This window comes from Pleurodeles waltl, chromosome 8 (genome assembly GCF_031143425.1).
Source record: "Pleurodeles waltl isolate 20211129_DDA chromosome 8, aPleWal1.hap1.20221129, whole genome shotgun sequence".
In the NCBI taxonomy this organism is placed as follows: Eukaryota; Metazoa; Chordata; class Amphibia; order Caudata; family Salamandridae; genus Pleurodeles; species Pleurodeles waltl.
This window is the reverse complement of record NC_090447.1, coordinates 1,333,315,341-1,333,342,967: the sequence shown is the minus strand read 5'-3', so window position 1 is coordinate 1,333,342,967 and position 27,627 is coordinate 1,333,315,341.

Here is a 27,627-nt window from a genome sequence, read left to right as displayed (position 1 = left end):
GATCCCAGCCAGGGAGATTTGAGGTTGAGAGAGATGGTGCAGCACGTCGTCTGCATAGAAAGCCAGTTTATGTGTTCTTCCACCCATCAGTAGGCCAGTTATATCTAGATTATTGCGTATATGTTCAGCAAAGGGCTCCATGTATAGGGCAAATAGTAGGGGTGAGAGGGGGCAGCCCTGCCGTGTGCTCCTTGAAATAGAAAACTGCTGGGACAATCTGCCATTCACAGATACCATACCTCTAGGTTTATCATAATTGCAGCATATCCAGTCGCAGAATCTGGAACCAAGTTCGACATGCCTCAGAACCTCATGAAGATACTGCCAGTGGACCCGGTCAAAGGCCTTTTCCTCATCAATAGAAAGAAGAAGGGCTGGGATTTGGGCACGATGTACTTTGTCCAGTAAATGGCATAGGGGGTCAGCCGCCCGAGAAAGTTCCGCCGCCAGAAGACCGCACCGCGGTCAAAAGACCGCAGCAGTCATTCTGGCTTTCCCGCTGGGCTGGCGGGCGACCGCCAAAAGGCCGCCCGCCCGCCCAGCGGGAAAGCACCAGCAACGAGGATGCCGGCTCCGAATGGAGCCGGCGGAGTTGCTGGTGTGCGACGGGTGCAGTTGCACCCGTCGCGATTTTCAGTGTCTGCCAAGCAGACACTGAAAATCAATGTAAGGCCCTGTTAGGGGGCCCCTGCAGTGCCCATGCCAGTGGCATGGGCACTGCAGGGGCCCCCAGGGGCCCCACGACACCCGTTCCCGCCATCCTGTTTCTGGCGGTGAAAACCGCCAGAAACAGGATGGCGGGAAGGGGGTCGGAATCCCCATGGCAGCGCTGCTTGCAGCGCCGCCGTGGAGGATTCCCTGGGGCCGCGGGAAACCGCTGGTTTCCCTTTTCTGACCGCGGCTGTACCGCCGCGGTCAGAATGGCCCCAGAAGCACCGCCAGCCTGTTGGCGGTGCTTCCGCGGTCGTTGGCCCTGGCGGTCCATGACCGCCAGGGTCAGAATGACCCCCATAATCTTTTAGTATTATTGCTACATGAGCGCTCAGGGATGAACCCGGTTTGGTCCGGCTCAATCAGGCCCTGCATGTATGGGTTCAGTCTGTGGGCCAGGACTCCCGTAAAGATCTTGGCGTCCACATTCAGTAATGTGATGGGTCGGTATGAGGAGCACAGGCGTGGGTCTTTCCCCGGCTTACAATCACCACGCCTAGTTGCATTGTGGGGGGAAGGGGGGAAGCCATACTTAAAGTATTGTATAATCGTGCCAGCACTGGCACTAGCTGGGCGCTAAAAGACTTGTAGAACTCCACTCCAAAGCCGTCTGTACCAGGCGCTTTACCCAGTTGTAGATGGTGTATGGCCGCAAGGACCTCCACTGTAGTGATATTCCCGTCCATTAGTTCACTAGCAGCTGGAGGGATTCGGGTCAGGGGGATGGAGTTCAGATAGCCTTCCACTCCCTACTCATCAAGTTCCTCCGATGTGTACAAGTCGGAGTCGAACCGCTCAAACTGGTGTAAAATTTGCTCCTCTTGTCAGGTCCGCGTGTCATCAGGCAATTGGAGCTCCGCCACACGTCATCCCGCAGCCTGCACCCAGAGTCGGTGAGATTGTAGGCGGCCCGCTTTATTACACCCTGCGTAGTATTTCTGCTTGGTCCCTAATAGGGCATATTCCGCCTTATCCCTGTCTAAGGATCGTAGCTGCTTATGGAGAGTGGTAATTTGTGTCCTTACTACCAAAGACCCAGTCCGGCCGTGGGTGACTGCCAGACTCTTTATGTCATCCTGTGGCTGCTGGTGTTTTTCCTGTCGGGCCTTATTTAGTCTCGCCGCTATCACTATGATCTGCCCCCTAACAACTGCTTTAAGAGTTTCCCATAAAGTGGCATCACTAACCTCAGGGGTATCATTTGTGTCTAGGTAATGCTTTATTGTGTCCTCAATTTCCGCTAGTGTGTATGTCAGGGGTCTCGTATTAAGGCGCCAACGTTTTGCATCTGGGGATTGTGGTGAAAGGTCCAGCAACAGCGTGAGTGGGGTGTGACCCGAGAGGGATGCCACCCCGATCTCAGTCTTGGTTACCCGGTTGGTAAAGCGTGGTGAGGTGAAGAAAAGGTCAATGCTTGCGTAGGTCTGGTGCGCGGCGGAAAAGATAGAGTATGCCCTCTCTGTCGGGTGTTGCTTACGCCAGACATCTATGAGTCATGTCACTTCTACCCACTCCCGGAAATCCTTTGGGAAGGTACCCGTCTGGCCATATCTCTGAACTGATCTGTCAAGCTGGGTGTCTGGCACTAGGTTAAATTCTCCCCCCACCACAATGTCCTCATCTGGGGTAGCCAGAACCCTCCCCAGGGCATCCCTGAAGAATCGTTCCTGCTGTCTGTTCAGACCGTAAATAGTAGCTTCCATCAGCCTATGGCCTCGAAGGTCTTTGTGAAGGAAGAGAAGTCTCCCAGGAATCTCGGCTTGTACACCAAATACCTGTCCCGGGAAGTTGGTAGCCAAAAGGATTGCTACACCTGCCCGCCTCCCGGGGCCTGAGGAGTGGAATTGTCTGTCAAACCAGCGTGATCTCAGCCTTTTCCAGTCTGAGCGAACTAGATGAGTTTCCTGTAACAGGCAAAGATCATCCATTGCGTCTCTGAGCTGTATCAGTAGTGCTTGACATTTTACAGCTGAATTAAGGCCCCGAACATTTAGGCTAAGGACAGTAGTCATGGGGAAGGTGAGGCTTAATGCTACAGTATTGATTGAACCTTCCACCTAATAGGAAAAGGACCCAGGTATATGTACCTGTGACTGGCGAGGGGGTAAGGTGTGGCCCGAGCAAACTCAGGATAGAGGGATAGGGAGTAGGGAAAGAGAGAATAGACAACATTTGAAAAGTGGTCCTCGCTTGGCAACAAACATAGATCAATCTGGGGGTGAGCCCAGTCCTCATTCGCTCATCAGATGACCACCACTCTGGAGGGGATTGGATCTCCGCCACACGGCCATCTCAATCAAGTTTCCCTTTGCCTTCACCATATTGTGTTCTGCTTCTCTAACTGCCCATCGGGCCGCAGTTCTCTGTCAACGAGAGGATTGTGTGTGGATCCTGTGGGTCTTCAATGCTCCAAGTCCACATCTGAGACGCTGTCCTGGCTGCGTAGACATCTAAGTACTGCCACCCTCTCTTTTTGGCTCTCTGCCGTTGGGGGCTTATGATGTTTGGTTTGTCTGGCCTGAGTTTTGAGTGGCCCCCATCAGTTTGCAGTCACTGCTCTCGTTCCTTTGGCGACTGTATCATGTCTCAGAGGCGGAATGGCATTCCCTCCATAGCCTGTGCCTCCTCCAATGTGCGGATGCTGCGAGTTTCATTTTGCCAGACGAAGTGGAGGCGGAAAGGATGGCCCCACTTATATCAAATACCACTTTCTCTTATCAAGACCATTACAGGTCGGAGCGCTCTACGACGCTGCAACGTCAGCGTCGATAAGTCCTGGAATAAGCCAACTCAAAAGCCCTCAAAGTCAATTAATGATTGGTCTCAGACCGCTGCCATTATGGTCTCCCTTTGTTTGTAGTGTTGCAGGTAGGTCAGTATGTCCTGGGCTTGACCTGGTGAGTGGTCCAGACGGCCAACCCTATGTGTTCTATCGAGCACCACAGTCTGACCCTTTAGGGCCGGCGCTACGTGTTGGAAAACGCGCACCACAAAGTCCTCAAACATTCCCGTCACCGCCTGCAATGGTACGCCCTTTATTCGGATATTGGAGGGCCGTGACCTATTCTCCAAGTCCTCAATCTGGTACTGCAGTTCTTGATTCTTGTCCTGCAGGGTAAAAAGCTCCCTCCTGTGGCAGTCCAGTTCTTCCTCTTGCACGTCACAAGCTTAATCTAGTGTGTCTACTCGTTGCCCCAGCTCCATAACTTCTTGTTTAAGTTCTTTGACCTCCGCCGCTATTTCTTGTTTCAGGGTGGCAAAGTCTCCACATAGGGACCCAAATAGCTGTTCCTTGAAGGACCTAGTCAGGGGTGCTTCTCCTTCCTCCTGCAGCTCTTGGTCTACCGACTCTCCACCTTCTGTTGCCAGGGGGCTCGCCTGGCTGCTCCTTCTTGGAGGGAGTTTTATTGCAGAGGTCCTTGAGGAAACCCTCCTTCTTGTTATGACTTTGGGACGTCATTGCGCTGTCCCGTGAGCGATCACTGACCTTATTGGAAATATACTCCACCAGCTGTGTCCTCTGCTTTTTGAGTGCTTCTGTACCGTCGTTGATACTTGAGTCATCAGGTCCGGTGTCGGCCCTCAGTCCAATCTCTGGGCTCTGCAGATTGCCCCTTTCCTAGTTCCAAGTTGGCCCCCAAATTTGGCCTCTGTCATTGTTCTTGTGCTGTGGTTAAGGTGCCCAAGAAAGTCCCACCTCATTCACCTGCCTCGCTTACCCATAGCCCAGGCCTGCGGGCAGGCCAGGGTCCGATCGTTAGGCCACCCCGATCCTCACTCCCCGATCCTCACTTGGAAGGCAGGCTTACTTCTCCGGCCACGTAACGCAGCTGCTCTTATTGCATGTGCTCCAATGGCCTCATTGCTCCTAGGCGGCCAGAGGCCTGAATTATGACCCAAATGCTCCTTTCCTCGCTGGGCCCCGACCTGCTCCCACTTTCTGCCGTTTGATCACACCGCGTCCTACCTTCTCAGCAGCCACACAAGCGGCCACGAGCCTCCACTCTCCTAGGCCTGTCTTGTTCCTCCTTCAGGCCAGTGCAGCTCCGGCACCTCTCCTTCGCCCGATCGACGATCAGGAGGCCAGACCAACTACCTCTCGGCATTCGGCTAGGCCTTGAAGGCCCCCAGCAGTCCCCACATCACATACGGTCCTCCGCAGCCCACTCCAGTGGGCAACCGGCCAGCGCCCCGGGCCCACACCCCCACACAAGGGCCCCGGGCTCCAGGAGATACCCACCAGGCCAATGAGGCACGAGCTGGGGGGTGCCCGACACGAGGTCCTCCGCAGACCAGGCCTTCTCACCCCTCTGCCACCAGCATGGACCTGGGAGGCCTCCTCGCCACACGTGACCTGCCTCGGCCCCGTTTTCGCCATCTGCCGGGTTACGCTCCGGTGCTGCGGCCCGACTCAGGGACCCTCACGGCACCAGGGGACACCTCCCGTGCCCAATGTTTACACAACGGGACGCACATGCTGGTGTTTCTCACGGCCGGCAGCGGAGCTCGGAAGAACGGCTCCTACATGGCAGCCATCTTAGCCCCTCACTCACATTATGTGGCATGGTTCATCATCAGCGACCTCTGCCCACCCCGGTAAGATGGTACTACCAGGGAGGTTGACCTCTTTTGTGTTGGATTTCTTGATATAAGCTCATGCCTGCATAAGACAGACATCCAAATACAGTTAAAAAATTAATTCAAAATTCCTTAGGGTATACCACATGACATTATTTTATTAGGTGGAAAAATTACACTCAGAATTGTTATGGGTACAAAAGGCTGTTATCCTTTTCAGATGGCAATATGTTTCTGCTCATACTTGTGCCTAAGGGTTAGTCAAGGACATTCATCATGGCTGTACTAGATACCTATATGCTCATGCTCTGCTAAAACACACCAGGTGAGACAGGAAGTTCCTACCTTCACCATTCATATGAGCCAGCTACCCTTAATGCAGGTCCTAATTTATTTCATGGTCTGGCACGAAGTAGGGACTCCTTTAGTCGCACATTTGTCTAAGGATGTGCCAGTACCAAAACCTTCAACGCTTCCATTGGCCAGCCAAACTCGTTCCAATATTCCAATCATGATATTCTGGTAGTACACTGTGAATTAGCCTTAACAACATGTTTCCAACCTACTACAGATCGTAACTAATTTACTTGTGGCTGGTTCCTGTATTTAATGATACAGATGAGCCAAAAATAATGAAATGTACAGCTGGCTAAAGTAATAGCCGGTGGCCGAGGCTCAGATTCAAGTCCGTAGACACAGAATATTTTAAAAAAATGTTCAGTTCACTTTGAATACTTCCTCCCCCAAAACTGAATATGACCTCAGTCCACTCCTAAATCAATAAATTATTTGAGGAAATGCTCTAGTTGTAACTTTTTAATGGCTCTCTCATGTGTCGATAATTGCATACTTAAAATCCTGTCTGGACTGTAAAAAGGGCTCAACATGAAGCTATAAGTTCTGAACATTATAGAACTCACTAAGGCCCTTATTACAACCCTGGCGGACCGCGGTAAAATGGAGAAGAGTACTGCCAACAGGCTGGCGGTACTTTTCTCCATAATATGACATTAGCGGTTTGGCTGAAGACAAACCGCCAATGTACCACACCGTCCGCCACGGCAGTAACGACCGCCCAGCTGGAGACTTCAGCCTCGAGCCAGGCGGCCGTCACTAGCCCGCCCGCGGGATTCTGACCCTCCCTACTGCCCTGGTTATCGTGGCATGCTTACCGCCACAAAAACCATGGCGGTAGGTACTATCAGTGACAGGGAATTCCTTCCCTGTCACTGATAGGGGTCGTCCCTGCCCCCTCCCCTTCCCCCAGTCTCCCCCCCACCTCACCCTCCCTCTCCAGACCCCACCACAACACACACGCACCTTCACGCACCATCGAACACATGCATACACACACTCAGAACCACATCCATCTACGTGTGCATACATCCATTCACACACACACTGACATACATACAAGCACACACGCATGCACCCAACACAACATACACACACTCATGCATCCATACACGCAAACACAGACAACACGCATCACACACCCGCATACATGCATGCACAGACATACACACACACACCCCCACACACACACAACACCCCCCACCCTCCTCCCCTGTCGGAGCACCAGACTTACCTGATGTCAGGGGGTCATCTGTCAGGAGACGGGATGGTACGCTGCTGCCAGCAGAACACTGCCAGGTTGTATCATGGGTCATGATACGGTCTGCAGCGGTCTACTGGTGTGGCGCTGCTGCTGGAAGCAGCGCCACCTTACCGCCATCCCCTAGCATGGCCGCAGCCGGATTTCTGCCATATTTCTGGTGGAAATCCGGCTGCGGTCATAGCACGGCAGAAGGCTGCAGCCGCGGCGACGGTATTTTGGTGGCTGTCGCCGCGGCAGTAGGCAGTATATACCGACAATATTGTAATGAGGGCCTAAGTGTCTGTGAACTTTGGGGCATGGACATGGTGGTGCTGTGCCTGTTGTGGTTCCCAAACTCAGACAGCAATTTGTGGACTTTTATTTGTCCCCAGCTACTGAAGGCCTTGGGGTAAGTGTGTACCCAGCCTACACCCTAATGTGGCTTTTCATTGTTTCAGAGTGCAGGACCTTGTTCAGCACAACACACTTTTTCTGTTTAGGGCATCTTTGGGTCCCCTCACTAGGTTGGCAGACCCTAAAATAATAACCCCTCCCACCAGTCAGTGTCTTTTTAAGTTCTCTCATGTCTGGAACTTTTTTTTAACAGCTGGGAGTAGCTTGTATTTTATGGGCCTTTTTTGTAATATTATTCTAATAGGCATGGTAGGCCTGAAAATATGTAATGCACTACGCCCTCTAGAGGCTAAATATATGGTTACACTGCATTACGTTCTGCCATTCTGTTTTCATGTGGTCATGCTGTCTATGGGCTGACTATATGGTTACATGACCATGTTTCTTACAAATGTTATTTTTATAGTGGTACCGTCTAGGGGCTGTTCTGAGCATTACAGTCAAGGTACTACAATATTTGCTGCACTCAGAAACTCGCCCTAAAATGCTTTGTTGGGCATTCATTTTACATTTTTTTTTGTCCCTAACGCACCCCACAACATGCTCTTTCTGTCTAGGTCATCTCTGGGTCCCCACACTATGTTGGGGGGACCCCAAATTAATAATATAAAACAATATAATAAATAATGGCAAGATTTAACATTTTTGCTACAGATAGAGGAAGAAGGTAAGTGGAAGTGCTTTAGTTATATGCAGGGCCATTGGAATTATGTGGCAGAGAGGACCAAATTATGCGGCAGTGCTGACCAATATATGTGGCAAGAAAAGTCCACTTATGCATTTACAACGCCAATAGTTTTAGCTCAAGCTAGAGACCTATTCCATTGCAAATGTTATTCCTCTCCCTCTACTCACCTCTTATCGCTCTGTCTCAATACATACTTACCCATCCCCCACATTATCCTACTTCTTCATACTCCATTTTCTACACCATATACTAGGGACTCATAGGCAATTTAAGTGTGTCAATTAGGAACAAGCCAATGTAACCATGTTTATAGGGGAAGAACAGCTACTTTAATCTTGCTTAGCAGACAAAAAGTGTGCAGAGTCTGTCTATTTATTACAGCGAGCTCAGCTTTCTGAGAGCACCATTGAGAGTAGGCAGGATAGTGGCAGCACATTTTGCCAGTGCTTCAGTCGAATTGCTGTCAGAGCTTTTCTTGGCATAATAGACATTTGCACTGCTCCTTCCCATTCTGTATCTGTGTTGTATTAGTGAAACCTGACAAATCTTTTCACTTAAGAAGAGTCCAAACTTTCAATTGTCAGTGTTTTTTTGCTTAATACATTGTCATAAGCAGGGCCATTGGACTTATGTGAATCTGCATCTATGGCGTGCTCTACATAATTATGGATTTTGCCACATAAATCTAGCATCTTCTGCCCAATTTGCAGATTTTAACAAAGAACATTTTGGGGCATACTTAAGCACCCCTAGCACCATTCTGATGCCACACTAGCGTCATTTTTTAACGCTAATGTAGCTTTAGAAGGCCAAAAACGCCACACCATATTTACAAAGTGGAGCAATACTTGCATTGCGCCACTTTGTAACTCTTTGCGCTACATTGTGCCTGTGCCAGGCATAATTTATGAAAAGGGGGGCCGAAAAAGATTTAATTCCGTCATTTTTTTGGCACTTTTAATACCTGCTCAGAGAAGGTGTTTAAAAGGAGTATGCAATTGAATACAATGGGCCCCCCATGTACACTACAGCGCCAACATGTTGGCGCTACTCCTGCAGAGTACATCAATAACGTAAAAAATGATGATGCTGTTGCCCCCTACCTTGCGCCATTGTGCGCCGTATTTTAAATACGGTGCACACATGGTGGCAGTAGGGGGGCACTAAGGGGCACAATAAAAGTGACTTTGCACTGGGTACAGTGCCTGTTTTCTTGAATCTGCCTCTTTGTTTTTAGCTGAAATGGATCATAAGTTATTAAAAACACAAAGCCACATGTTGCTACACAGTGGAAAGCCCTCCACAGAGTTGACTGGTCACCTTTCAATCGCCTATTGCTGTATTGTGTGTTCAATTGGTACTAAGGAGGTGTAACCTTTGCCAAGATAGTGTTAATGTGTAAAAATGATGAAGTAAAACTCTCACAACTTGTGCCATGTTAAGCAAATAATTTTGCTTTTCCGTGCTGCATAATTTACTCAACCCTGCTGCATTATTTGGTTTTCCCCAGCTTTGTTATTTCAATGGCCATAGCCAGAATATTAGAAATAGTATCTCAGCAGAAAAAAAATAAAACAACCCACTACTAAGATAAATATCCTGATGGTATGCACATTTTCACTTTTCTTGCAATGACAAATCATTAACATTGTTTCTGCCATAATGTTTTTAAACCGTATAATTACTATGGGGGTCATTCTGACCCTGGCAGCCACGAATGACGGAAGCACCGCCAACAGGCTGGCGGTGCTTCAATCCCCATTCCGACCGCGGCGGTAAAGCTGCATGGCAGACAGTGAAAAGCGCGACCGGTGCAACTGCACCCGTCGCACCGCCGCAACACCGCCGGCTCCATTCGGAGCCGGCTCCTGTGTTGCGGCCTCATTCCCGCTGGGGCTAACTTGGTTAGCGCCCGCCGGCCCAGCGGGAATGTCAGAATGGGGGCCGCGGAATTTTGCCCGCGTGGCGGCCAAATGGCGGTTTCCGTCTGGCGGCCGTTGGTAGCCGCCCGCCAGAGTTGGAATCACCCCCTATGTGACAGAGCATGGTTCTCGATATAGTGTGGTGTCTCAGGTACCCCTTTTGTTTACAAGCGCACTGTAATTAGGCTTTGTTAGCAAGGCTGCAGGCCATGTGATTTTTTAGTTTAGAAAATAACACTTCTTGCTTGTGAAAGGGGCCTTGGGTGGGCCATGGGCTATCTTGGTAGGGTCAGAACCACCCTTCAGAACCGGACCTGGTCAGAGGGCGCATTACACAAGTAAAGGGGCAGAAGTGGGAGCGAGGCTAGCACGCAGGACTGAAATGTAGGACTGCGATGCCACAACATCACTTGCAGAAGTTGGATGCAGCGAGATCCAGAGGATCCTGCTAAAATCTGCGATTGGTGCCTGAGTGGGAGCCCAGTTAAGAGTGGGCTCAGGTCCTTTGCTTGGGACATACGCACCCCCAAAGGAGATAGACTGGTGATCACGCCTCAGCATGAACATGGAGTGCGTGCCTTGGAACTGCTCTGTGGTCGGTGCTGGGAAGAGAGGTGAGAGGCACTTGGTGAAGGAGCCTCACCTCAGTTGCAATACATTAACTACACTACTGAGAGCTGCCCTAGCAGGACTAACAGTTTGCAACTATGAGCAAGACCAATTAGAGACAGTCAAAACTAATGAGAAAAGCCTGCAAATCCTCAAAATGTCCTTGAGAACAGACAGGAGAGGGGCCACTGGAATACAGAGTGACAATGATGACACTGTGAACATGGATGTAAAATGTTTATTACTGGATGTGAAACAGAGTCTTTTAACCAGAGATGCAAAGCTCAACACATTTTAGGACACATAAATAGGCTTACTGCAAGAATGGACAAATGTTTTGAATGCCAAGACATGTTCAAGTGGTGGATCACAGAAATAGAGGATGAATCCACACACACACTTAAAAGACTAGCCAAATGGAGAAAGATCTTTTTAATGTATATGTGAAGAATGAGCACCTGGAATAGAGATCTCATCACACCAACTTATGAGTAATCAGTATCCCTGACCCGACCAACAATGAACTGATGCCTCAATACATTGAAAAGTCACTATAGATCCTATAGGAAGAGGGCCAATTTGCTCTCATATTTGTGGTGGAAAGAGCCGACTGCATCCTGGCAATCGTGATGTAGCGCTAAAGTTTCACAAGAACAGGGAACAGCTCTGCAACATGAAGGAATTCATATTTCACTATATCCAGACTTTACCATCATGGTGCAAAAAGCATAACACTCTTTCCTTGCAGTGAACAGAAAGAGGATGTACTGTTTATGGAGTATTGGTGTCCATCTCATGATGAATACCACCGTCAGGGGTGTCCGGTGGGGAGTGACCTTCTTATTAACACTAGCCTAAATATGGACAACAATTGGTTCATCACATTTCCAAAGTCAATGTTTTAGGTGGTCAGCTGACCAGACACATGCACTTCTCCTGCTTGATTGATCTCTGATGACCTTTTGATTCAAATAAAAAGAAATACATATTCTACTCTTTGGAACTCAAAACCCTTTCCTGCACAGACCACTGGATAACAACCAGAGTCACACGCACCCTGGTGGTGAGCATCCTTCTGTGTCACTAATGGACCATTCTCCAGTTGTCATGACGCTATTGATAGGTACCTCAATACATACAGTTAGCAACAGAGTGGCAGTTCTTTCAGCAACACAACCTTCCTTGTTCTAATCTACGATACTGGAAGATAACGTTTTTAAGTCAGATATTAGACAGGGGATCATTAAGTTCTCTAACAATAATGTTGGCTCAGTCTTTAAAGTCTCAGTGATTTGGGTGGCATTGAAGGACTACATTAGAGGATTCAGTATGTCCAAACAGGGAGGTATATGTAAATTGATAAGATGCACGCTGACACTGATGTAACGTCCCTAAGGCACAATTCCGTCTTGAGCAAACTGAGACTCCATTTTCTCTATTTTCTCCCCATAATTGACATGTCTGCCTTTGATGCAGAAGTTGTCTGGCCTTATCTTTCCTAGAATCTGTGAAAGTCCGAAGTCATTCAGACAATGACATTGACAAGACATCCAATGCACAGAAAATGACCTCAATATGAAACCTGGCATGACATCAATCTGAGACAAGTGCCTTGTGATCTCTATCTCAAGATCAGACAATAAGAACAACATAAACAGTATAGTCTGAATTGACATATTTTTACCTTATTTGTTTATAAGAATGATACGAAGACTAGAATATTGATGAACACTGGTTATGTCAGACATTCCTACGGTAATGTCAGAAATTCCAGTCTCATATAAGATATAGTATAAAAGACCAGCTAATCAACAACTTGGGAGGAGAGATCCTTTGCCCCAGATCATCATGGAAGATACTGCCAGAGGGTTGTGTCAGAGATTGTCAGACTGCCTTAATGCCACAGCATTCTGTTCTGCACTGAAAGTTTATACTGAACCAAGTCCAGGGGGAAAGAATCTGCTGCTGATGTGTGTTTTTGTTTCGAGGAAGCATTCGCTCCCAGCTGCTGATAATAACAGTGTTCGGCTGTATACAGGTATGCAGTACATTGATTCTTCCTAAGAAACTCTATATCCTCCATGCTCTCATAGTGTAGCACATAAAAGTAGGTTTTAGGGTATTAGGTTGCTAGATGACATTATACCTATGGTAGGAATGTTCACTTTATTCTCATTGTTTATAACATGCATTAGTGATGTTTGAATACTTTTTTGAGTGCCTATGTTCGATGTACTAAGCAACACGATGAGACGGTTGAAATAAACACTTTTAATGATCAATTGTCTTATTCTTAGTGCAGCGTGTGTGGTATTGTAAAGAACAATACAGGATATTCAAATTACCACTGCATCCCTGGATGCCCATGTATGGACCGTTAGTTACATGAAAACACGGACACCATTTCAACTATGTGCTTCTCCACATTCCATTGCTGGTGCATTGAACTAAGTTTACTCATGACACCAGTGGGTATGAAGGCAAACCTTGTGGATCTAAGCCAGAGTCATTGTTTATGCAACAACATCATGGGAGACTGAACTTAAAAGATTTAAAGGGACAATGTTCAGTGACCTCATGTCATCGGGGGAGTGAAAGAATTCCATAACACATTTGCCCAATTTCCTGATCAGGCAGGCAGAGAAACTAGATTCTTGAAGAAAACATGAGGCTCCTCTCATATGGGTAGGGTAACAGGCTTAGCAGGATGCTTTGCAGGATATAATTGAGGTGGAAGCTGATGGCAAAACGTGTTGCCTCACCACTACGGAGATAGCTACACAGTTCAAACAATGCTGTACAAACCGTTTGAGGCAGTACAAAAATATCCAGATACCTTCCTGTAAGACTACCTGTCAGAGGCCACATTCAAATGGCTGTAAAGAGCTGAAAGGAAACCATTAAAAACACCCCTCAGCCCCCCGAGGAACTCAAACTAGCTATTAAAGAATTAGAAGATAATAAGACACCAGGCCTGGATGGTCCGACACCTGAAAGAAGAGCTTGCCAACCTTTTAATACTATATTTATTAACAGTTTATGAAGAGGCACATGAGGATGAATAATTGCCATCCACATTTTGGGAGTGTTAGACTTGGCATCCTTGGCTTGGTCTTCCTTAACTTTTTGCCTCTGTTTCCCAGGTTGTTGATGTATGCTGGACTGTGTTTTTGCTGTTTTTGTTACTCGGGCATTTTACCACTGCTATCCAGTTCTAAAGTGTAAGTGCTCCTATGTAAAATGTATGTGTAATTGACTTTCCATGATTGACATATTTGATTTACTAGTAAGTCCCTAGTAAAGTGCACTAGAGGGGCCCAGGGCATGTAAATCAAATGCTACTAGTGGGCCTTTAGCACTGGTTGTGCCACCCACATTAGTAGCCCTGTAAATATGGCTCAGACCTGCCACTGCAGTGTGTGTGTGTGTGCAGTTTTAAACTGCCTATTCAACTTGATAAGTGTGCCCACTTGCCAGGCCTAAACCTTCCCTTTCTGTACATGTAAGGCACCCCTAAGGTAGGCCCTAGGTAGCCCCACGGGCAGGGTGCACTGTATGTTAAAGGTGGGACATGTACTGATGTGTTATACATGTCCTAACAGTGAAATACTGACCAAATACAGTTTTCACTGTTGCAAGGCCTATCTCTCTCATAGGTTAACATGGGGGCTGCCTTTCAATGTTATTAAAGTGGAGATTACATTTGGGAGCAGATAGAAATGTGGAGTTTAGGGTCTTTGAACTCACAATTTAAAAATACATCTTTTAGTAGAAATGTTTTGTAGGTTGTGTGTTTGAAAATGCCACTTTTAGAAAGTAGGCCTTTTCTTGCTTAAACCATACTGTGACTCTGCTTGTTTGTGGATTCCTGTCTGGGTCAGTTTGACAGTTGGTCTGTTGGCACCACTCCTCTAGACAGTGAAACAAAGGGAGCTGGGAAGAAGCCTGCATATCCTGATGGGCCATATGGGCTGAGGGGAGGGGAGGAGTGGTCACTCACACTTGAAAGGGCTGTGCCTGCCCTCACACAATGCAGTCTCCAAACCCCTGGTGTATGTCTGGGGCCTGGCCTGGGCAAGGCAGGATCTTGAAAACAACAGAGGCCTACTTCAAAGTCAGAAAGGGGTATAAGAAGAGTACCCAAAACCCCTGAAAATCTGATCACTTCTGGAATCAAGAGGAACCTCTGCCACGGAGAAGAGCTCAACCGCTGAGGAGAAGTGCTGTCCCTGCCTGTAACGGTGCTTTGTTGTGCTATCCTTCTGTTGCTGCTTCTGCCTGTAAAAGGGGACAAAGATTGGACTTTGTGCATTCCTGCTTGAGAAGAACCTCTGAGGGCTTGGTCTGAGCTTGCCTCTTGTTGTTGAAGTCTCAGGGGCAACAAAGACTTCTCTCTGCCAGCACTTGGGCTTTCTGCTGAGAGTCCTGCCTGCCAAGTGGTGCCCTAACCTTTCTCTGGGCCCTTGAAAGGAGCAACTGGTGGAAAAAGACAGAAATCCATTGAAAGACTGCGGGGAAACTTTTGACACACCACCGGCCTCACGGCTGATAAACGATGTGCTGCCGATCTTGCGCCTAAAATCGATGCTCCACCTGCATTGCGGCTGGGAGATCGAAGACATCACCTTCTAGTGAACGGTGCAGACATAAGCGGGCTGCTGCTTTGTTTTTTACATGCTACACACGCCATCACTCAGCACTAAATTCCATTCTTGCTGGATCCTGGTCCTGTATGACCCCTCTCAGTGCTCTCTACTATGGAGAGGGTCACACTGGCAGGATGTCGTTTTCCATGCAGCCTGCAGTGTCTGCCAAGGCCCAAGATCAGCCAGGAAAGAGGAAAGAATGAAGTCACCATCTGGTCACACATCAGGCTGCTTCTGACCTGGTGGTCCCAGCTGCTATGGAGATAGAAAAGCATCACCAGGCTTGCCTCTGAGCACTTGCTATGAGGGAGAGCTGCATCAGGAGAAATCTAGAATCAACAGCAGTGAGTGCTACTGAAGCAGTGCACACTGACGTGGTCCGAGGCCAGTCCCAAGTCCATGGCACAAGAATACAATCCTATTAGCACTGGCTTCCAAAGAAGAGCTGAAGTAAACATAGCAGCATATAGAGGCTGTCTCAGATTGGACAAATCTCTTTTTAGCTCAGGTCAGTCCATCACTGGCTGGTGATTTCTTTCGCTCACTCCACTACAGAATTTTTTTTTCCAGCAAAAGCATTTACTGATGGTAAGCGTGACTGTGAGGCTTCTGCATTGTTTGAGGAGTAATCATTTATTTATTTAAATCCGCCACAACGGTGACAGATATCCCGTCCGCTGAAATCTAAATCACATGATTTTCTATGGGATTTTGATTTTGGCTGTAGACGGAGTAATACGTCCGCATAGTTCTAAATCAGGCCCTAAATGATTTAAAATGGTCTTTTAATATTCCTATTCTTTTAAGTTGGCCAACCTGCTTTGAAAGAAAGAGGTTTTTGTTCCTGCATTGTGCTTGAAACTCTAGTCTCTTAATGGGCACCCTTTTCTCTCCTTCGTGCCCTTGCACTTTATTGGTTATACAGCAGTGTGAAGACTTGTATATAGTATTGCAGTGCTCAAAAACAGATCATATTTGATATTAGTCACTTTACAGTGACTTCAAAACTTGGTTTTACCTGTGAGGTTTTCTCTTGAAGTGCCGCACATTTGCCAGTAGAATGTCACTCATAAGTACATTAAAGCCATGGAAATGTCACACATGAGCAATCTGAAAACTTGGCAGCTGTGCACCATGTCATCATAAACGTGCGCTCCTCAAAGGGGATTTAGGTACAGTTCCCACCAAAAACTCTCTGTGAATAAAAAGTCATACACAGATGACTCTATTATATCTCCTTTTCATAGGTAGATATAGAAAAAATGTTTTCTTCCTCCATTTTCTTTCCAAAAATTCTTATCCTTTACTCACAAACCTTTATCCTGATCTCTCCCCATTCTAAACAATGCATGGAAACTCTTCAGAACTATTTTTAACTCACAACAATTTACTAAAAAACTATTTCTACAATTATCAGTCTAGCATAATGAACATATTAAAATAGATCATGAAACTGTTTTTTGGAAGGCCTGGCATGAAAAAGGTCTCCGTTGGATTTATCAACTTTTTAATAATGATTTTTATCTACCTTTAATCTCTGTGATCCCATTGACATACAAATGCTTCACGTCAAATATTATTTCTACCCCTCCTACCCCCCAAAGCCCCTCTAATACCCAACTCTCCCTCAGTATCAGAACACTATAATACCCTAACCAAATTGTCAGATGATCATGAAAAAACTGTTGTTAACTACAATGGGAGTCTGATTTACAGACTTCCTTTTCAACTCATATATGGGGAAAAATTTGGACTAAAATGAGGAACTCCTCTAGTGCAGCTAATGCCATCCAAACATTATTCTTTATTTACAATAGACTCATGATCACGCCACTACCTTTACATAAACTTAACCCCACACTCCCCACTTCCTGTTGGCCCTGTAATATTTCTACCTCTGACCTTAAACATACATGATTTAAATGCCCCCCCCATGCATCAATTTTGGCTATAAGTCTGGAAACAGATAAACAATATCTTCCACATACAAGAACCCTTCACTTACACTAATATTTTTCTTGGAAGTATTTCAGAGGATTGGTCTTCTCACTCAAATACTGTTTGAGTTCTAAATTTACTTCTGGCACTTGCGCTTCAGCAGATTACTAAAGCATGCAAAAACTCTACTGCTGCATCATTTCAACCTTGGTGCTATAGTGTCTGCTACAATCACAGACTTGCCAGAGCATGTGTCATTCCAATTTCTCTTGCCATCAAAAGGGGTCTACTTTGGTTACCGGTAACAAACTTCTTGAATTCCTCTGCAAAAACTGCCTGTGTGCATAACCCTAGGACTGAAGAGGTTCCTAAACATCCATGACTTTTTACTGCCAACATAGATAATTGATATAACCTGCTAATTATTTCTTTGTCACACTTAAATGCTTAGATTTTTAGCAATGATATTATCCCTTTGCAATTTTGTTCTAATAGGATTTCATAATGTCTCTTTCTTTTTCTTCCTTTCTTTCTTTCTCTACTCCAAGAATATTTTTTTTGATATAAATTTGACCCCTAATACTTTGCATATCATAATGTATGTATTTGCTTATATATTAGCTGGTATGCTAATTTAAATATTAAATAAACGTTATCTTTTGAACTAAAAAAAATGAAAATCCATACACATTAAGGGTTCTACCTTAACGTCTGTGGAAAAATCTTGAAATCAAGGACATCAACAAGCCAGTAGATGGAGCCCAGGGAAACAAAATGTGATCCCTTGTAAGGTGTAAAAATAAATACATTAAGATTTTTTAATTAAGATTAGTGGTATTTACACTATTTGACCCTAGAAATGAAGTAATTGCTCACCTCTCATTCCTATGGTATAAGAAATATAAAACATAATACATTTTAAAGGTATTATGTGGTGTATTTCTTATTAATATATGAAAAGAATGAAATTAGGAAATTCACAAAAACATCACAATAGTACATTTTGGGGGTCATTCCGACCCTGGCGGTTGACTACCGCCAGGGCCGGGGACCGCGGATGCATCGCCAACAGGCTGTCCCGCCGGTTTCCCGCTGCCCTAGGGAATCCTCCATGGCGGCGCTGCAGGCAGCGCCGCCATGGGGATTCCGACCCCCTTACCGCCAGCCTGGTTCTGGCGGTTTTGACCGCCAGAACCTGGCTGGCGGTAACGGGTGTCGTGGGGCCCCTGGAGGCCCCTGCAGTGCCCATGCCAATGGCATGGGCACTGCAGGGGCCCCCTAACAGGGCCCCACCAAGATTTTCAGTGTCTGCCAAGCAGACACTGAAAATCGCAACGGGTGCAACTGCACCCGTCGCACCCCTTCCACTCCGCCGGCTCCATTCGGAGCCGGTATCCTCATGGAAGGGGGTTTCCCGCTGGGCTGGCGGGCGGCCTTCTGGCGGTCGCCCGCTAGCCCAGCAGGAAACTCAGAATTACCGCGGCGGTCTTTTGACCGCGCAGCGGTATTCTGACGGCGGGACTTTGGCGGGCGGCCTCCGCCAAAGTCAGAATGACCCCCTTTATTTCTTAAATGGGTTAGCTTCTGACGCTCTATTAGAATGTGATCCAAGCTGATTACAGATTATTAAAAGAGGTGTATTTATTCAGAAAGTACATGGGAGGTAAACAACTAACTCACTAGGTATCCTGTTTTTCAAATTCAAAAACACTATATATTCCTGGAACCAGAAGAATCAAACAGATAACAGTTTTGTAAATCGGCCATTTGGTCAAAAAATACAGATGAAAATGTTATCATAAATTGCTATTTTTTCCTATTTAGTATCATCATTTGATTTCAATGATTAGTTTATTTGGAAAGATCATGAGTGACCAACATGAATGACCCCTTGCTGAACTTTGAATTATTTCTAGTTTTCTGAAATATGTAGCTTTCACTTACAGGTTTCACATCTGTTTCTACCGCAAACTGCAAATAGGTACAAACCACAAACAATGGGAAAAATTATACTACCATTAGAAAAATGTGAAAATTATAGTAATAAAGTTGTTTTTCAAAATTCGGTCCTTTCCTGAAAGATGGAAAGATGGTAATCTTAGCACTGCAAAACCTTTGTTGATGACAGCTTTAGAAAAAATACACTTTTTGCAATATACTTCTTCACATGTAACAAAACACAGGTTTTTCTAATGTTTGGCTTCTTTCTTAGTTCCTTCCATGGAAATCTAAAAATCCTGAGTACCTTTCGAATCCCTGCCATTTCAGATAACAAGGACCGGATACCTTTTGTGAAAAAAGCTATAAAGGTTTAAGCAGAGTACCCCAAAACATATTACAAATAATGCTCAGAAATAGAGAGGAGTTGGGTAGAGTATCAGCAGCTATGAAGCTAAGTGGTTAGCACTTTTTAAGACAAATGTCTCAGATCAATAGCAAGTGCAGCCTCTGAACATGCATTGGTAACGATCTGAAACTTTCGAATGTCTACTGGCCAATCCAGCTTGTTGGCATCAATAGAGTAGAAGTACCCTAGAAAGTGATTACCAGCGTTTCAGGTAAGAACTCTATGGACAGTGCTGTAACCATCAAGCCAGATCTGGCAGGAATATTTGAAAAGCAACAATTACGTGGCACCTGAATTATTTACAAAGAACTGAGATGTTCTTTTGTTACTATTTTCGATTGTATAGCAGCATATTGTCTGCCATGACTATTCTCTCAGAAATATTGTTTAGAAAAATACTTTCCAATTGGGTGTGTGCATTTTCTATTATTAACTTTAATGGGGAGATGTTTCTCTAGGCAATCTTTAGGGCATGCTATTTATGTCATTTAACACTCTGACAGCAGTATTGTGGTAACACAGCCTATCTTCTAAACGAAAGAGAATGAAATACTTATCAAGAAACCTTGTGGGGAAGGTGGTTAGTATTTATGGACAGGTATGATCAAAATGGCCACTTGAAGAGATGCCCTAAAGGCCAGCTACACTTCTTTGCCATTATACCAAGCCAAAGATGTCCACTCCAGTCTTGATTCTATTCTTGTCTACATCAGGAGGTTCAACTATTCGTCCCCTTTCCCTGGTGGAGCATAACACGTTTTAAAAATCTAATGCTCTGTATTCCTGACAGAGGGACACAGCTTTGTCATTAAATTGAGAAAGGGTGAAATGGCCACAATTTACTTTAACAAACTTGTTAAAGTTTAATCCTATGTAACTCTGCTATCATCTTTCTGGTGTTAGCTACTGATCATTGATTTGTGACTGCAAATCTGGTGACAACCCATTGATACATTGTATGCCGACCCGTAAAGGAAAGGTAGTACCCATTACACACTCCTACCTTTTGCATGTCTGTGACAGCTGCAAAAGGTAATTTGTGAGTCATAGATGCTTTTCCAACTTTCAATGTGTCTTTAGTACATTACGACTCATAATTTTGCAGTTGCCAAACTTGAGATTTTGTGAATCGCAGGCTTTGCAAGAGCACAACTGATTTACTCATTAGGCCCTAAGAGACATGCTGTTAAAAAGTTCCAAGAGACCAGATCACCAAGAATCTTCGGACACAAGTATGCCTGGTGGCATGGTAAATCTATGTTACAAGGTTGCCTGGGCAAAGATAACTCTAACGTGGTCTAAGACTAATGGGACCTTTTCAAAGATAGCTATAACCATAAGGAGAAGCTCACAATCAAAAAGAGCACCATTATGCCAAGATCCATTATGGTAGATGAAGTATAATTATAGAGTCACTTTAGTTCACTCAAAAGTTGAAGACTGTCACATGTTGCCAAGTCCATTGCTTATATACCTGAACACATATGTTCCTGGATTTTGGTCCGTCATCTGTGGAGAGTAACTGTTTGGTGGTGCTTTAAAATCTGTTCTTTGCCACACAGGTTACGTTCAACTCCATAGCACCAGTGCATCCACACAGGCTTGTCGGCCTGATAACTCTATGGAGGATTTCAATAGGCAAAAGGGGAAACACTACTTAGCACAGCAGCACCAGTACCCCCAGATGAATTGTAGTACGTGCAATATATGGATACTCTCCCGATAACATACTCACAAGTTGAAGAGTTGTCACTGTGAGTTGGAACAGCCAGAGCTTCTATCTTTGCACACCTGTGTTTTTAGATTTTTTTCCAACTTCAGAAGAAAAAAACAGGTTGTTTGGAGTGCTTGAAATGGTGCTGGCCGTGAGTTACTGAAATTATTATGAACTATATCCACCCATAACCTGCACTGTTTTTAAGCAGCTTTGCCAAGTTTCCAAGGTCCATGCATGATTAGTTTCTTCAGTCAAGATTTTTTCTTTGAATTCTGGGACTTGCAGTATTGTTCATTCCATTATAAAACCATGACTACAAGTCCCAGACTTCAAAGGAAAAAAACTGGACTGGTGCAGCTCATCACAAATCTGCCTGGAAAAACTGGGTGCTATGTTATAGCTCCTTCTAAAGTGATTAGGCTGCTCGTGAATTACTGAAATGAGCATGAACCTCATTTACCAGGATGCAATGGAAAACGTTTGCTCAGATGCCAGCAGGCAGTGTGCTCCCTCCCCTCAGCATCAATAAAGTTCCCCCTAAAGCCATCAGTTACTGAAATTATCATGAACTTTATTTAGCAGAATTTACCAGAATGCAATCGGGACCTTTTGCTGTGATGCTAGCAGTGTATTCTCACTTCTTCTGTGAAGGTATAACCATGTGTTTTTCTGGGGTACATTGTACTAAACTGAAAACCTGGTTTGTTTTCATGCATAGGATCATCTCTCTTCATTTTCTTTTATTCTAACAGAGCACATTGTCAGCTCACCCTGTGACTTTAATGCAGTGGACATTACCAGCCTCTTTAAAAAGTCTGTAGAGTATAGGGTGACCACCAAAAAATTAACCAGTTACTAGATAATTGTTAATTGTAAAGGTGATTGGATGTGGGCATGTTTTCAACAATGGGCCATTTGTTTGGGTGCTGAAAAAAGTTAAGTAACTTTTTTGGAAAGTTCTGTGTATTCAGCAATGTCACAATGAGTTACTGGACTCATAAATATCACTGTGTGCTAGGCATATCATTGTAACACTCATATGGCTAAAGGGAACAGAAAGAACGACATACTAATAATAGAGGTGCAGAACATTGCAGATTTTGGAATAAAGATCTGCTTATAAAATGCAATGCATTTTTACAAATAAGTATTTGTTTCGGAATATAACGGGGTTCAAAGCGCAAGCCAGGTTTTGATTTGATTATTTTTGGCATACATAAAATCTCCTTAAAGTAAGAAGTATATTTATATGTATATACAATAGCCTGTGATAGCGACTATAGTGTTACATTTAAGTCAGAGTTTCAACTAAATTGCATTTTTTTAAATACATTTGGCACCTTTCGAGGAATCAGCATGAAACATAATCTGATTGGTTCTCCATTGTAGATGCTGAAAGGAATTACACCAAACTTGGACTTCTCGGGGAAGTTATTTTGTTTGGTTTGCCATAAATCCATTTAGTAGTTTCTTGAGAAATAAATGAGTTAAAAAGTGTTCCGGGATGGGTTTGAAGAGGTTAAAAATGTAGCTATATATGAAAATTTGTTTTCCAGGTGTGCAAAGCAGTGACGCAGACCTGAAGGGTCCGGTTCGCTGGCCACAAGACAAAGCTCTCTCTAGTGGATGCAATTACAGAACGCAGGGCATGGTCCTCGTGTCGTGAAAAAAAAATGTGCGAACGCCCCGTCAGTGGGCAATGAGAAAAAAAACATGGCTGTCCAGGCTCTACTTGGCGGTTCGTCAAAGACCCAAACTGCACTGGTTCAAAAATAAACAAAACGTTTTTCATGGGTCTCAATAGGCACAGGCCCCATGAGCTTGAGGTCCATCGACCGTGGCCTCAGTAGAGACACCATAGCCCATGGAAAAGATCCCAGCATGGGTCCACGGGTTTCATATTCTGCTGTCCCGCAAGGAGGAACAGGGACGAGGGTTGCCATTTTGGATGTGTGGGTTCCTTGGTCTCAATAACGAGATCCACAAACAAGTGCGTTTGTATGTGCATTCAACTTCCATGGCACGCCTACAATGGGACACACACACACGGCTACTCTTTTGAGATGATTTATTCATAGAAATGTAATCAAAATGTGGCTTTACCTATAGCTGAAATCCACACAAAAATAGCATTGTGAGCCCAATTACACTATTACCGTGATCTGTTATAAGTTTAGCTGTTTCAGTGATAACCTGGCTATTACTCTGCACAGCCACTGTTTTCCGATCCATAAATCAGGTGATTGGCATTATTTGTCAACCCTTGTAATTTGTCAACATTACTTTTTAGTCGAAGCACACAGACCACTGCATATTTGGTGCGATTTGAAAAACCGATATCCAATTTTCACTGGTTCCAAACTAAACAAGCATTTACAATGCAACGGGTCTCGCGTTTGCTCATGTTAGAGCTGATAGCGTTGTAAACTCCTAACCCGACTTTTCACCTATCGGCAAAAGTGCATTTATGTATGTAACCCAAAAAAGTGCAATTAATTATGTAAAGCGCTCGACTTCTGCCAAGCGAAATCGCGCTAGTAAATTAGAGAAAAAGTAGTCCACGAGCCGGACAGAAAACCGCGAGCCTCGCACGTGTTCTGTACTTGGTCGATGCACTCGAGGAGGGCTAGCCACCGGAAAAGGCATGACTTATGCATGCCTTCGACTAATGAAAGCAAGCAGATTTTATTAGGCAAGCCCACGAACCTATGAAAAACACTGACGTGACTTGGACAGGGCTCCGAGCCCCTTTCTAAATCCTAAAGCGTCTTGCTGCGATACGCATGCGCGAGCTCATGCAACCCAGGCTCGACCCTAAAAAGGGTATACAGAGATTATACTGAGTAGAATATCTCATCTCTAGTTTTGGATGATATCATTAAACAACGCTACCAAATATCTTTCAAAATATGTGGCAAAGGTACCACAAAAAACAAGTAGACTGCAGAAAAAGAGCTCCTCGGCTACTTCTTTCCCGAGGCTCACATATCTGCCCTCTCTGCTCTCAAACCATCCTCTCAGAGGCTGGTTGATCCTCTATCACTTGTCTGATGTAATGTAAGGTGGATTTGTAGAGCACTGCTTGTCACCTGTGATGGTAACCAGGGGCATCCCTCCCTCCCGAGGCTCCCTGATGCTCTGATGTGTGTCCCCTCATCCAGGCCATTCAGTGATCTCCCTTCTTTTTACCTAAAAGCCCTCTTGTTTGTCCTCTCCTCATACTTCTTTCCCACAGAGGATCACAATGTGAGACCGTTCTCCTCTCACAGGCAACCCAAGGGAATCATGTAGACCCTCCACTGGAGTGCTGATCAGGATAAGCAGCTGGGTTGTGCATGGCAACCCAGAGCACCAGCATAACTCAGGATAATAGTGAAAGACAAGTAGGAAAAAGCTTGATGTGTCCATGAGTGCATTTGTGCACGTATTAGGACTGTGTGTGAGTAGAGATTAGTACCACTGCCCACTCTGGTAGAATGCAGGACCTGGGAGAATGATGATAAATTTAGTCAACTTCTGGGCATCCATGCGATGATGCCCCTGGTAGGATGTGGGTCTTTGCATAGTGGTATTTCCTAACAACTTGTGGTATAAATGGCATATTGCCCATCTCTGGTAAAATGCATGCCCTCGTATAATGGTGGTAATTTCTAGATTATTGTGGGCATCCATTGTTTTATAGTGGAAATCTCTGACATATTGCTGCTATTGACAGCAGTGGTCATTCTTGACATGTTGCTTGCAACCGTGGCACTTTGTGGCTTAGTCAAAGCAAAATTGAGATCTTGGCAGTAAGGTGTTAGATGTAGGCATTTTCTGCTAATCCATTGGACAATGGTGCTCAGCTTTGGCAAAATTTTCGCCCTGGTATTAAAGTGGGCATATATAGTGCAGTGGGGGTTTAGACAGTGCAGTGCTACTTATTGCTATATTGTGGGCATCCATGGCAAAATAGCAGTAAAGATTGACATACTGTAGGCATCCACAACACTCAGACTTGCTATAATGATGGACCCTGCATCAAATGGTAATTTGTTGCACATTCTGAGCATGTATGGCATGATAGAGCCCTCCTGCCTTAATGGTGCTGTTGCCTAACATATTGTGTGCAGCCAGGTATGCGTGTGCCAGGGCAAGAATGGATACACTGAACATACTGTAGATCACACATACACATAGAAGAGACTAGCCGACACATATGAACATATGTAACATGCACGCTATGATACATGCTTAGCCAACCCTCTCACCAAAACCTAGATATGTGTCTTTTTCAGTGCCCAAGTTTAGGAGATAGGGCCAGGTGGGGAAAAACTATTACATTTCAAATACTTGTTTATATAAAGGATTCTTTAAAGCGCAAGCACATCACGTTTTGGAAAGTTTGGGACAATCAATTCTAGTTCTTCATAGCAGTTTTATGAGTAGTTCTGGAATGAAGGGGCTAAAACAGAATGAATCTGTAAGGGGTCAGGAAAGATTTAGGTGTGGATGCAGGGATTTAGAAAAGTAAGTAGGATGTAAAAGTCATGGTGTGCTTGAATGGTTCACGGGTTGATCGTCAAAAATATGGCTGTCTTGATATTGTCTCCCCCATGTGTTCCTTGCGACCAATAATCACCCCATAGGCTTGATTGGTGGTTTAAAGAAAGTTCGTTTCGAGAGTTTATTCTTGGTGTTAGATGGTGTTAGCTGGCGTCAGCTCAAAAATGTATCTGTATTTAATCTGTCATCAATTAATCTGATTACTTAGGAGGAGTTGCAGGGAAGCAAACGTGAGAACATGTCTTTGCAAAATAATAATTATAATGAAGGTAAATAGTTGCATTGAAGCAAAATGTGAAGAACAATCTATGTTAATGATAATCTAGCCTTCCTAACTGGCATCAGGCTCCTGACACTTGTCTGTCTGTATGCAGCTATTTTTTGTTACTCAAATTCACTCTCTCATGAACTTGAATGAGATATCATCTCTCACAAGAGCAGGGTGTATTTTTTATCTGCATAAATATTTAAACCCAACCCTTGCTGGCATAATCGCTTTGCTTGGTGGATTCAGAAATGGCCGGAGTAGTGTAGTGCCCATCCAGAGAATCAAAAGCAGGGAGATGTAGTCATATCACAACTGTGGGGTGTATCCAAACCTTTGTTTGGAAATGATCAGAGTATAGATAAATCTAGGCATCAACACTACAGACAGTTATTACTATTTGCTTTGATGAAATCCATAGTATGAAAAAGGCATTAATGAAGGCTATTCAAAGAGCCAGAACTAACACTTTCTAAGACTAATGGATCAAATCAACAGCCAATGCAAACTGTAAGCTTGATTAGGCAACTACTGTAGGCTACAGAAATGTCCAGTTGGCCTATCCCAGTTTGCTGATACTACTGGCATACAAATTCACTGGAAATTGAGTACCTGTCACGTTCCACTCTTCTCCCGCCATCCTTGTCAGACAAAACAGGAGTGCGACTTCAGATCTTGCACGTTCTGGTCTGGCCGAGACAGGGGCGACCCCTTGTGGTAGCCACAGTACTCCCGACAAGCGAGACGTCACCGTAGACCATGCCCTTCAAAATCAGTCCCAGAGGAAAAACCCCAAAGGGAAAAAACCTCTTACACAGGAACTCCAGGAGAACAGGATGGTAGGAGAGCTTCAGGATTCCAGGACTTCAAGGAATAGATCTGCTGAGAAACCACAAGAGGAGTCAACAGGAAGTACTCCACAGGGACAGTGAACAGGGGCGAGGATCCACAACCAAACCGGGAGTGTTGCAACGCAAGGAAGAAAATAACCAATGCTCCTTATATACTGATGAACAGGAAGTGGCTAACTGGAAAAAGATGCCATCTTGGATTGGGAAAATGCAATGAAGATGTTAGAAAGGACATCATCTTGGAACAGAAAAAAGAAAATCACCAATCTATGCTGGGATGCAACAGGACTATGGGAACAAAGAGAAGAAGGAGCATGGCCCCGGAACCCAGGAAGAAAGAAGAAAAAAGAAGAAATAAGAATAGGCACCTAAAGGATCCCAGAACAAGAAGATAAGGCAGGAATTAGGTAAGCATTGCGGGAGCCACCAAACAACGCAACACTGTGCTGCACTTCAAATGCGGCGAGGTCCACTCCCGATTCTGGGCCACCCAAACCCGCCGCAGGCTAGAAGGAAGATGCTGCAGTACAACAGACTACCCACGGTGGGTCCGATAGCCTGGGAATCCGACCATGGACCTCATCACTGGTCAGAAATGGGACACCACAGGCTTGTGGACTGCCCGTGGCGTGACAGTAGGTCCCCTCCATGAGGCCCCAGGTTTGTCTGGAAAAGGAGGGAAGAACACCAGATAAGGATAGGAGCATGAGCAGAAGTAGCATCTTCCCAGAAAGGCTCAGTGGGCGGATAGCCTTTCCAGAGAAGGAGGAACTGAAGACAGTTCTGAAAACAAGGAAGT